The sequence below is a fragment of the Acomys minous genome (assembly GCF_964271855.1).
Source record: "Acomys minous genome assembly, chromosome: 6".
NCBI classification, from domain to species: Eukaryota; Metazoa; Chordata; class Mammalia; order Rodentia; family Muridae; genus Acomys; species Acomys minous.
Window position 1 is genome coordinate 117,945,092 of NC_140487.1, and position 7,932 is coordinate 117,953,023.

Here is a 7,932-nt window from a genome sequence, read left to right on the forward strand (position 1 = left end):
TCAGTTCCTCTGCTAGCCCCATGAATGCTTCTGCCCCCCTCTGCCCATGCCCCTACTGGGTGTAATTTGCAACAGGCCACAGTCCCTGATCCCATTAACCCCTCTGGGGTGTGACAAATGACTGTGACTGGCCCTGCCAGGTGCCTGAGGACTGGGGTACTCTTGAATTCCCTCCCTCTCCTTGGGCCCCTATAGAAGGGACTAGTTCCCATGGCGGTCTTTAAGTCCTTAAAGTTGGTTCCCCCTCCCTCAACCCCCCCACCCCCCCCACCCCCCACCCAGCCCCACCCCCCACCCCCCACTGCAGGGTAGCTCTGAGGTCCCTAAGGAGGTGGCACAGGAGAGTCATCCAGATGCCTTCAACACTGCCCCTGAGGGTGGGGCCAGGTGAGTCGCTGCAGAAGGCATGTGGAGACAGGCCCCAGAGGGTGTGCTATGTGGCTGAGGTGGGCACTCGGGGTCCCCCGCTAGCACCTTCAAAGGTTCTCGGTTGTTCTGGGTATGTCCAGGAAGTGCCAGGGCACTCGGAGGGTATGGAAAAGTGAGGAGACTTAAACTCAGGGCTCTGTGTATGCCAGGCCGGCACTCTTCCAACTTAGCAAAGCAGGAGGGGTGTCTACATCTCTTTCTTCCTGAACAGGTGCCTCCCTCCCTGGCGCATCCCCCCCGCCCCTCCCTCACACCATGGCTGTTGTTTTCCAGGAAAAAGCCAATGCAATCACTGAGTCAGCGCACACGGTATCGCCCGGGTGGCCCCACAGGACAGGCCTGCTACTTTCAGGGCCTGGCCAGGTTCCCGTTACCCGCCCTGTACTATGGCTCAGGAGGGCCAGCCTCCCTCGCTCTTCTTGTTTCCAGTCCCACCCTGTGGCCCCAACATCACCTCATGCCCAACCCAGCTTCTCCCCAATTCTAGATGCTAATCTCACTGTCTCTGGGTAGGTTGCGGTGTCAAACTTGGATTTGAATGCAGGATCGGTGTTTTTGTTTCTCTCTCTCTCTCTCTCTCTCTCTCTCTCTCTCTCTTTTTATTTTTTTATTTTTTTATTTTTTTGCTGTACAGCTTTGGGTAAGTCCCTTGACTTCTCTCAGTCTTTTTGAGGCGTTGACTGTCATGCAATGCTATGGAAGTGTATAAAGTGTCCTGCATGGCGCTGGGCATGAGGAGGGCCCTTGGGAAATGGCTCTTACAGTGTCATGGCAGGTTCTTCCTCAGTCTAACCTGTTCTCTAAGGGCCTGTGAGGAAGGAGGAAGCTCCGCAGGGGACTTTCTGCTCAGCGCTGCTAGCTGTCAATCAGACCCCCCACCCCCCCTCCCTTTGGCGCTCAGCTTTCCCTCAGCAGGTGCTGGGTTTCCAGCTGTGGCACGGCTGGCTTGAGAACCAGGTCTGAGGCTTTGGCCTTCTGGAGACTGAGGTGTGGAAAAAATAGCGTTGGGAACAAACTTTGGAGAATTCCCAAGAGGAGAGAGAAGGATGGGCATAGAGGCTCAGTTGGCAGAGTGCTTGCCTGGCATTACACAGAGCCCCGGGTTCAATTCCCAGCACCTCATAAAATGATGCTGACCGTGGCCCAGGGCGGAAGCCAGTGTCTGAGGAAATCCCACTCAAGGCATCACGGATGTAGGGGTCCAACTACAAGGGGACGCCCCAGCAGGAGGTCAAGTCAGGAGGGTTGAGCAAGAGTTAATGTCAGCTGGGCACAGTCGCGCACACCTGTAATCCCAGCACTCCAGAGGCAGGTAGATCTTTGTGAGTTCGAGGCCAGCCTGGCCTACAAAGCAAGTTCTTGGACACCCAGAGCTACACAGAGAAACCCCGTCTCAAAACAGCTCTACCATCAACAACAACGAAAAGAGTTCAGTGTCACAGAGTTCAAGGCCAGCCTCGGCTCTATGAGATCCTGTGGAAGAGCAGTGATAAAGATGGTGGTGGTGGTGGTGGCGGCGGCGGCAGCGCACACGGCGCACACCTTTAATCCCAGCACTCGGGAGGCAGAGGCTGGTGGATCGCTGTGAGTTCGAGGCCAGCCTGGTCTACAAAGTGAGTCCAGGGCAGCCAAGGCTACACAGAGACCCTGTCTCGAAAAACCAAAAAAAAAAAAAAAAAAAAAAAAAAGATGATGGTGGTGGTGGTGGTAGATCTGGTCCTGGTGGCCTGTAATTTTAGCTGCTGGGAATCCAAGACAGGATAATCAAAAAATTCAGAGCTAGCCTGGACGTCTTAGTGAGGCCCTGTCCCAAACAAAAAGTGAGAAGAGAGATGAAGTGTGTGGCTCCGCGGGAGAGTGCCCATCCAGCACGTGGGAGGCCCTGGGTTCGGCCGTCTCATCTCTCACAGTTCCTATCCTGGCCCTGGCCAAGGAGCTGTCTAGGGGGCTTAGAACACACCCTGGTTCCGGTCTCAGCAAGTTGTCCTGATGCAGACAGCTCCTTTACTGGTTGAGGTTTGGAGGAATTAAGTAACTGTAACCGTCATTAGCAGGTCGGTAGCGCGGTCGGGAATGGGAGAGTTGGCTTGGGAGGCAGAGCCGGCTAGGTACCTGGGGATTGCCCAATATATGACCGCTGAGAGGGAGGAGTGTGGGCGTGGTGGGGCTGAATGAGGAAGTGAATCAGTGAATGAGTGAATGAATGAGTGTGAGTGACGTCAGCGGAGGCTTTCATGGCTCTTACTAAGCACCCGGGATTGTCCCAAGCCCTTTACTTGTGTGAATTTACTGAGCTGGCACAAAAGCCCTATGAGGAAACAATTGTTACTCTCTTCATTTCAGGGATGGAAGCACAGAGAGGTTAAGTCATTGGCCCACAGCCACACAGCTTGGAAGTGTCAGAGTGAGGACTGGACCAGGCCAGGCTGGATCCAAAGACTCCAAGCGAGACTATGAGGAAAGGACACGCGCGCGCGAGCGCGCACACACACACACACACACACACACACACACACACACACACACGGGCTGGGATGATGGGTGTTAGACCTCAGATATCAGTCACTCTATATGGCTCCTGGTATCTAAGTCATCCACTCACTGTGCTGGCTGTGGGACAACGGAGGGTGATATTAATAAAATTCCATCCTGCTTGGTTAGAGTCAGCCCCTCGGGGCTCATCCTAGATTCTGCCTTCTCTGGAAAACCTGGTCCAAATTCTGCAGAGAGCCCCAAGGCCTGGCTCCGTGATGCTCTTCCCTCAGGCTCGCCCACTCCCAGTCTCATATCGTATGATGCTTCCACGTTGAGTTCTTGGGACACAGTAGGTGATCAATAAATGCCTAATGGGAGTCACCTTTGATATTGGGTCTCCTCTGTCCAGCTCCCTCCAGCCCTCTCTGCTCTCCTCGCCCTCTCTCTTACCCAGCCAGGATGTTCTGGGATTTGGTGGAGGAGGGAAAGACATACCCTCCCGGCTCCTCATAGCATGATCTGTGGACTGGAAACTCTCCAGAAACAAACTCCTCCCTTTGGGCCACAGTCAGCAGGGTTGAAATTCACCGCTGCCCCGGAGAAGGGCCTGGCCAGCCCTGGCTCAGCAGCCAGGGGCAGCCTCTTCCTTCCCTGGCCCAATGTTTGTTTTCAAATTCCTGAGGCCTGTGTCAGCCTTACCAGGAGTGGAGTCCACTGGCCTCAGGCCTTTCACTTCCTTCCTCTGCTTGCTTGACCAGGCTGGTCTGTAGGGTGGGGTGCCAAGCCAAGCCTCTTTCCTCTCACTGTCCACCAGCTAGGGCCAGAGAGCCTTGAGTTGGAGAGCTGAGGAGATGGGAGGCTGGTGGGACATGAGAGAGGGGCACCCACCCCACCCCACCCCACCCCACCCCACCCCACCCCGCCACAGGAGCCCTTCAAGCCCTCTGGAGATGGCATGGCAAAGCCAACTCATTTGTTCTGTGGAAACAGTGTAAGCTTGCAAGGAGTGGCCAGAGTATACTAGGCTGGGGAAGTCCTAGTCCAGAGAGACTGTCCCCCAGCCCTCTAACTCTGACCTGGCCAGGACCAGAAGCCCCAGTGTAAGGAAGGAAGACCCCATACAATTTCTTTCCAGCAGGTTATCTGGAAGTAGCTGGATGATGGGTCTCAGAGCCTACCTTTCATGTCAAAAGCACTGGGAGAGTTGGATGAAAGCAATGCCTGGGATTCGGTTCCGGAAGACTCTGGTGTAAGGTGTCCAAGAATCAAGCTGAAGGGCAATTAACTGGAGGCTTGAAAAAGGCAAATGCAGGTGGGTGGTGAGTTCCAGGACTGCCAAGGCTACACAGAGAAACCCTGTCGGGCCGTGCGGTGGTGGCGCACGCCTTTAATCCCAGCACTCGGGAGGCAGAGGAAGGCGGATCGCTGTGAGTTCGAGGCCAGCCTGGTCTACAAAGTGAGTCCAGGAAGGCCAAGGCTCCACAGAGAAACCCTGTCTCAAAAAACAACAACAACAAAAAAAAAACAAAAAAACAAAAAACAAAAAAAAGAAAAAACAAAAAGAAAAAAGAGAAGAAAGAAAAAAGGGACCAGGTGTGGTGGTGCATGCTTTTTTTTTTTTTTTTTTAATCTCAGCACTTGGGAGGCAGAGGCAGATGGATGTCTGTGAGTTCCAAGACAGCCTGGGCAGCCTGGTCTACAAAGAGAGTTCCAGGTCAGCCAGGGCTCTTTCACAGAGAAACCCTGTCTCAAACAACAACAAGAAAGAAAGAGAGAAAGAAAGAAAGAAAGAAAGAAAGAAAGAAAGAAAGAAAGAAAGAAAGAAAGAAAGAAAGAAAAGATGACCTGCAATTCCTAATCCCCCTGCCTCAAGTTCCTGAGGGCTGGGGTAACAGGTGTGTGCCATCACACCCAGTTTACGCATCACCGGGGATGGAATCCCTTGTGTCTCCTAGGCACTCAACCAACCAAGCTCCACCTCAGTGCCTAAACTTTTTCTTTCTTTCTTTCTTTCTTTTTCTTTTTTTTTCTTTCTTTTTTTTTTTTTTTTTTTTATGATAAGGTCTTGCTATGGAGCTCCTGCTAGCCCCTTGTGATAACCCTGCTTCTGCCTCCCGAGTGTTGGGATTTCCAGGCATGGACCAACACACCCAGCTTTTGTTTAAGGCCACTAAAGTGAACAAAATTAAAGGCAGTTTCTCTTTGTTTGCCGTAGCTCCCGTTGGAATGCTTAACGGCCGGCCGGATGCTGGAAGTGAGCAAGCCAATGGGTTGTGCAAAGCAGATACAGGACACGCCCATCCACCTGGCAGCCAGAGAGTTCTCCGGACAGCACTGTTCCAGAAGGTCAGTTCACAAAGCCGGGGGATGTTCGCCTGATTTGATCGTTGCTGTGTTGTGGCATCCAGCGAAGCACTCAAAAATAAAACTAGAAATCAGCAAACAGCTCTGTGTTCTTGATCTTTCTCTCGCCTTTTTTGGGGGGCAGTGATTTGGAGGGGTCTTACTATGTAACCCTGGTTGGCTTGGAATTTCTTATGTAGACCAAGCTGACCTTGAATCTACAGAGATCTTCCTGTCTCTGCCTCCCATATTCTGGAATTTAAAAGTACACTACTTTTTGTTTTGGTTTTTGGTTTTTGGTTTTTCGAGACAGGGTTTCTCTGTGTAACAGCCTTGGCTGTCCTGGACTCGCTTTGTAGACCAGGCTGGCCTTGAACTCAGAGATCCACCTGCCCGAATGCTGGGACTAAAGGCATGCCCCACCACTGCCTGGCTGCACTGCATTTCTTAATTAAAAAAAAAAAAAGAAAGAAAATTAGCCCGGCGTGGTGGGGCACACCTTTAATCTCTCTGCAGATCGCTGTGAGTTCGAGGCTACCCTGGTCTACAAAGTGAGTCCAGGACAGCCAAGGCTACACAGAGAAACTTTGTCTCGGGGAAAAAAATGATTACATTGCCTCTGTGCCCAAGTGTGAGCCCATGCCATGGCATGTGTCGGGATGAGAGGACAACTTGGATCCACCGTGTGGATGCAGTGGTGCCAGAAATCCCACCCAGCCAGGCTTGGCAGCAAGTTCCATTATCCACTGAGCCATCCTCCAGTCTGGTTTGGGTCTTTACTGCGATAAAATAAACACTATAAAACTGACCTTTTAAAGTTTTTAATCTTTTGACCCAGGGTCTTGCTATGTGGCCCAGGATGGTCTTGAACTTACCATCCTCCTGTCTCAGCCTCCTGAGGGCTAAGGTTACCAGCATGAACCACCACGTCCAGTTACTTTAGCCATGTGTAAGTGTGCTTCCACCTGGCAGAAGGTGACCCCAGCTGGTATGGGTCACGCATGTGCTTTGCTTTGGTGTCTCCCCACCCCCACCCCGGTGAGCTGCTGCCCTCTTGAGTTGTGTCCTGACTAGTCACCCTGATGACCAGCACTTGGGGGAGAGAAGTTAGAAAGCTTCCTTGAATGATGCCATTATACAGGTGGAAAGGCTGAGGCCCGGGGAACATAAGAAGGCTGGACAGAGCCAGGACTGAACCAGGGCTCAAATCACCTGACACTTAGGAGCTACCAGGGAGTGAATGAACGAAGGAGTAGTGAAAACTGTCAAATGAGCCTCACCTAGCTGAAGAAACAGACCCCAGACGGTAAGTGTGGTACCCGGCAAATATTTACTTAAATGATGACACTGGGTCATAGGGCAAGGCTTGCTGTCCTGTCCAGGGGCTCTGAACCTGTAAACCTTTTAATCTCTGTCCCCAAGGACAGTTAGGACCGTCTCTCGCCCTGGACAGGAAACTGTCATAATGATGTCATCAAATGAGAAGCTAAATCTTGGTGACAAGGACGAGGAAGGTGTGGTGTTTCCTTTCTTCTTTTTTTTTTTTTTTTTTTTTTTTTGGCCACAGGCTTAGATTTGTCACCTGGCCCTAGACCAGGGATCAGTGTGTCTGAGCTCTGACTTTCTAAGGCGGGGATCCCTCCGGGACACTTCAAAGTGGTGGCCTGTAGCCAGGGTCTGATAAATGTTTAACACCAGGCACTCAGGAAGAGAGGCAGGGAGGGAGTGGAGGAAGAAGACGGACAGGACAGGGAAGGAAGGAAGGAAGGACTAAAGGAAGGAAGGAAGGAAGGGAACGAGGGAGGGAGAGAGAGAAGAGAGCCCCAGGTTCCTGCTAGCCAGCAAGGGTGTCGATGTAGGGCCCTCAACTTCCCTGTTGAGAAGGCAAGCAGAGAGCAGGCACAGGCTGAGTTGCTGGCTAGAGAAACAGGCTGTCCTGAACACTGAAGTTTCTTTCCCCCTCATCAGTCCCCCTTTACCTTGGGTTGGAAGGGGAGAAGTTCCCTCTACAACCAGGCATTCCCCCCCACATCCTCCATGCCCCAACACACACACACACACACACACACACACACACACACACACTCACCTCCGTGAGCCCAGGGCTCCTGGGGAGTTCTGCCTTGACAGCAAAGTGTCCACTTAGAGGGTTCTCCCCACCACTGTGGCCCTCTCCTCTCAAGGATGGCATCCAAGCTCCTTGCATCACACACACACACACACACACACACACACACACACACACACACACACACCCCTCGCCTGAGTGCCTCCCAGGTCTGGGGGAGTTGAATCGAGGTCAGGCTGAGGGGGTATCTCTTCACTTTGGAAGGCAGACTGCATTCCTGCCTGGATGTTTCAGAATTTTCTTCCACAGAAGGAGCTGGGGACACGAAGTCTTACAACAGGAAGGTGGTATTCCAGGCAGAGGCAAGCCTTACTTCCACAGATGGGGAAGCTGAGGTCAGGGAGGACAAAGGTTGTATCTCAAGTCACAGGAAGACCTGTGTGACTCAGTCCGTGGAGTGTCCGGCTCTCTTCCTACTGCCTGGCACAAGAAACAGAGGAGAGGGAGAGAGTGCAGTGTGGTTGTTCTGAGGGAAGAGCCAGCCAAGGCCTGGTGTTTTCTTGAGGTCCTTAGTGCTAAGTGACCACCCCCAGGAAGGTGGTGTCACCCTCTTGGGA

General features: G+C 52.4%; 2 long non-coding RNA genes across 3 annotated transcripts; one reads left to right on the top strand and one right to left on the bottom strand.

Moving 5' to 3' along the window:
- Positions 1–3,672: 3,672 nt before the first annotated feature.
- On the bottom strand, positions 3,673–7,599 carry LOC311600146. The gene is made up of 3 exons (XR_014780159.1): positions 7,510–7,599; positions 4,083–4,196; positions 3,673–3,747 (listed from the first exon to the last, which is right to left on the bottom strand). It is a non-coding gene; the product is annotated as an uncharacterized lncRNA (long non-coding RNA).
- LOC311600145 lies at positions 3,745–5,407 on the top strand. 2 transcript variants are annotated; one of them, XR_014780157.1, is made up of 3 exons: positions 3,745–3,895; positions 4,040–4,216; positions 5,120–5,407. It is a non-coding gene; the product is annotated as an uncharacterized lncRNA (long non-coding RNA). The 2 variants fall into 2 exon arrangements; XR_014780158.1 differs by having other exon boundaries at positions 4,043–4,216.
- Positions 7,600–7,932: the final 333 nt, after the last annotated feature.